This window comes from Aptenodytes forsteri, unplaced genomic scaffold (genome assembly GCF_000699145.1).
Source record: "Aptenodytes forsteri isolate BGI_AS27 unplaced genomic scaffold, ASM69914v1 Scaffold54, whole genome shotgun sequence".
Classification (NCBI taxonomy): domain Eukaryota; kingdom Metazoa; phylum Chordata; class Aves; order Sphenisciformes; family Spheniscidae; genus Aptenodytes; species Aptenodytes forsteri.
Genome location: NW_008796044.1, coordinates 6,674,184 through 6,678,763, shown reverse-complemented (window position 1 = coordinate 6,678,763; position 4,580 = coordinate 6,674,184).

Sequence of the window (4,580 nt, the reverse complement as noted above, 5' to 3'; positions counted from 1 at the left end):
TCAAATATGTGCTTATTACTTAAAGGACTTCAAAGATTTGGCAGAAGAGCTTAACATTATTTTAGCATACATTATTTGACAATTTACAGAATTCTGTAATTTTTTAATGATTTTCATTGATCTTCTGAAGTTCTTGAAATCAATCATTAAAAAAACCCAGAGAAACCCTAAATATCTTTCCTGGACCGCAACAGAATGGGAATGCAGTGCTAGCCGATGTTCCTTACACAACAGCTGTAGTGCCAAGGTCTGTACCCCCTAAGAGATATTGTGAAGGGGGCTTCTCAGTCCTCCGGGACAAGAGGAAAATTTATTTCCTTGCTGAGTAAGTAGCACACTTTACTTCCTTGAAGCTTTCTTCCAAGTCAAGATGAGGGAGGCCTCAAATGAGGACCTCCAGCTGCCATGGGGTGTGTTTCAGTCAGGCAATGATCCAGACAGAGTGTCAGAACTAAATCCTTTTCCAGCAGCCTCAGTAATGAATCTGTTCTCATATTCCTGACAGCTGAATCCCACCCACCAAACAGGGCTCTTGACATAATGAGTATCTGAAAGGGCTGTCAAATCGTATCAACGGTCATCTTCGTATCACTAAGCTCTATATCCAACCCTATTCAAGGGCATCCCTCTATCTGTAAAAACCAGAAAACATAAAGGAGAATCTAGAGCATTATTGCAATAACTACTACCAGTGACTGAACAACAGCTATTAATTCAGGGGTTACTTTAAGGACTACACAGACTAACACAGACATGTTTACTCCATACCAGTTTCCGTGACTGTGCCCCACTATTACACTCGATCATTACTCTCTTTGAAAGAGTCAATTCACTTGCTACCATCTTTACAGCCCTCAATGGCAGTCCCAAGATCATTACTGGTAATCATCTTCACACAGAAATTCAAGCTGTGAACACCTGTGCTCCTCTTGCATAAGCTTAGAGCAGCCAAGAGAGGAGTTATCTAACCCTGAGAGCCTACACCGAGTTCCGTGTCGCCAGCGCTGGCTCCCTGTGGACAGTCTCATCTGAGACCACAACTCATTTCCCATTTAAAACTGCCAGATTTTTTGCCCTTTGCTAGACCAGGCACGTTTAAACCCATAACCTCCACTTGCTTCCTCCCTTCCTTGCCCAACTAACGAGTTGGAAAGAGGAGTGCAGCAAAGCCAGAGTTAAACTTTAATGTAAAATCTGTGATTTTTGTCTCTCTTTGCTCCTGGAGGAGGAAGAGATCGAGAGATAGAGAAGGAGATTAAACTACATCGGGAAATATTCTCAAGCAGAAATCCACCTCAGTTACGGAGCTGGCCAGCGTAGACAACCGAGAAACATGATCTTATGTTTTGAAAACTGAGTGAAAATGTTGCTGCTCGTTTTTACGGCAGAAGTATGGCCCTCATCTAATAAACCCGAAAAGATGACTCCTGTCCTCCCTCTGCAAACAAACACCAGCAGCCAAAGCGGGACTGTCATTATGCTCTCTCACTATTAGCCTCCGACTCTTGTCTGCAGACCTCCAGTTCAGCCACAGGTTTGGTAGCTTGTCCACAGAGCACGATTATATGCAGCAGATAAACCCTTCCACCTCTCTCTTCTATACCAGAGCTCCAATGTACAGGTTTTCATTTGTCCTTTACAGCTCTATTTGTAAAGGCTCACATCTAAACTGCGGATCATCAAAGGAAATATTTGCTGAAGGAGAAAGCTGACCTATCCTCTGCTTCTGCTTTTGATCCATCTGTCCTGTGGAAGCAAGGACATTTTCTAACAGCCTATCCTGTCACAATCCTGAGTATTTTCTTGCACAAGACTGTTCTGCAAGCACCTTCCTTACCAGAAATACTTCCATTTCTCAGGTAGCTCTTCTTCAGAATAGCCTATCCCTGAAAGCTGGGGGTTGCTGTAGGTCTTCATAAATAAAGCACTTCAAAATAATGAGTCATTGTACTGAAAGCTTCCAGCCAAAGGTTTTCTTCTGAGATGAAGCCAGGTTTTGGGGTGATACCTCCAGAAAAGTTAAGCACTTCTTGTGCTGCTTTGCTATCATGTTTCACCTTCCTGCCTCACCTTTCTTTGGAAGTGTGTGATATAGCTGGACGGGCTAAACCAAGGTCAGCATCCACAGTTCGGGTTGGGTAGTTCCCGACACTGAAATGTCTCCTTACCCCTTGTCACAAACAATGTACACCTATGCATTCATACGTATCTCACGCTCTCATACTAAATGGCGTGTTTCCAGCTTAGGTAACTCCTTCGGAGACATCATACTGCAGGAAGCAGAAGTTCTCCCCTGCAAAGCTGGTGGTTTTGCTCTGTAACAAGTCTGCAATGGAGGAACCTTATCTCATCTCAACACCTAATGACTGTTCATGAGCTAATGGAAACTCTCCAGTTGATGGGGCACTAGTTTTGGCTGTCCTGTTATCACGTGCAGTGCACACATGTACATACAAATGCCCTGTCTTCCCCCTGACAAGGCATTGAGCTTGAATTGCTTGACTAGTAACTCAGAGCAGAAATCATGGGCAAGGGCAGGAGTCCGCAGCTGCTTCTAACACACTGAAGAGCTTAGAGACTAGAGTGAGGATAGAGGCAAAATTCCTATCTCCAACTCCTTATAGCTTTTCCTCAAATAAAAACATACCTTCAAAATCCTCTTCTTTTCAAAACCCAAACACTGATTTTGTCTTTCTCCTAAATCAGAGAAAAAAGCAAGAACCGGCATACTGCCCATCTCTGAGACACGATGTTCTGTGCTCCTCTCTCCACAGTGCCCACGTCCCAAGCACACTTTCTGCTTTACCTATTTACCTTACGTACTCTCTATTTAGATGACATTTCTCAGGTACTTGAGCAACTCACAGCCACAATCACCGCATCCTCTTTCATGAAGAGCTGTTACCCCTACTTGCTGTGGGGAAAAAGAGGCACAAAGCAGTTCAAGCACTTGCCTGCAGTGGCACAAGTCATCTCAGACTCACTTTCCAATTAGTGGAGAGCTAGTCAATACCTGCCTTTGGCCAGCTGAATTAGCCCTGGAAGCGCTTATTTCTCTTCACTGACTGTAAGAGGAGACCCCTCTGACTAGTGCATCTGCACTATAGGCATATAAATCTAAGAAAGGTGTAACCCACCCAGGAAGTGTATTGTTGAGCAAGGACTGTTAAGTCAGCGTTAACCTAGGGAAGATAATCTTTCCTGTTTAATTTTTTCCCTGAAGCCACACACGTGCAAAGCACATGAAGGAAGCAGGGGACAGAAATTATGCAATCACATCAGATTTCCTTTGTCATATTCCTTACCTATCAGATTTAATGTTTGCAAAGCTGCCTTTGAACTCCAGCAAACAGCTTGCTTTGATATCCAGATGCAAATATCACTGTTTGTTAAGTGGGCTGTAAATGGATTTCATAGTTAATTCCAAAGCTGCCACGCATGAGCACAGTAAAGCTAAAAGCCCCAGATGGAGTTTTCTCTGTGGTAGAAAGATGAACAGAGCAGGATCACTCAGCCATCTTATTTGCAGTGACAGCAGCCTGTTCCTCCTGCCAGAGACCAAAAGAGAGGTGTCAGACCGGGCTTCAGTGTTAAGAGGGAAGCCTGTCACACATAGACAGAAGGCATCTGGGCTGCTTCCTGAGGAAAGTTTAACAGCTAGGCAGACCAATGGAAACCCTTTCTTGCCCTCCAGGGCTCAACATGGCAATTGAATAACAGACTGCCTAAAAAGGAAACAAAATGGAGAGACAGGGGAAGCTCAGACACAAAAGATCATAACCCTTTACAACCTGGAAGCTGCAAACCAGAATTTCTCAAGCCTAGTATCTCTACATCTGCGTCTATAAATGTGGTGACAGTTTTCCAAATGGTATATAGGATCTTTTGGAGATATACGTAGGACTTAAGAAAATGAAATGGACATAAAGTATCACCTTTTCTAGATACTACATCAAACTCTCTTAAAAGAGATTGTTAAAACACTCTGTGGCATGCAGGAGATTTGGCATGGTACAATACATACTACTTTTAAACGTCTAAAGATACTCTATTGCACCTTTCGTGACCTCCCGGAATCAAGTTGCTTAACCACCAAAAAAAGGAAAGGAAGTGATTGATTTCTACTTAGTTCACCTAGAGCTCTGATAGAAGGGTATTTCTTTATGTAGATCAGCTGTTCTTTGCTGATCTTAGCTCAAGAAGAGGTTATGAACCCTTGTCACGAAAAGGACTTGCATCTCGCGCAAGGAAGTGAAAAGTGTCTCTGAAAGAAAGAAAAAAGTTCCATTTAAAGTAAAAACAGGAGAACAATTCTTGACCGTAAATGACTTCGTTCTAAGCCTTAGTTTCCCGTAAGCGGTCAAAAAATTTACGCCAGAATTTCATGAAACTGAAGCACCCGGAACTTTGCAAGAGATACTGCTTTATACAGAAACCGCTCCTGAAATAGCCTTTGCACGTGAACCTGCCTTCCCGGAAACTGGACTTCAGCAGGGGCCCAGCGGTGCAGAGGAGCCAGCTCACAGGGCCCGCTCCCACCCCGCCGAACCGGCCCCGGCCCCCGCGGCGCGGAAGGGGCG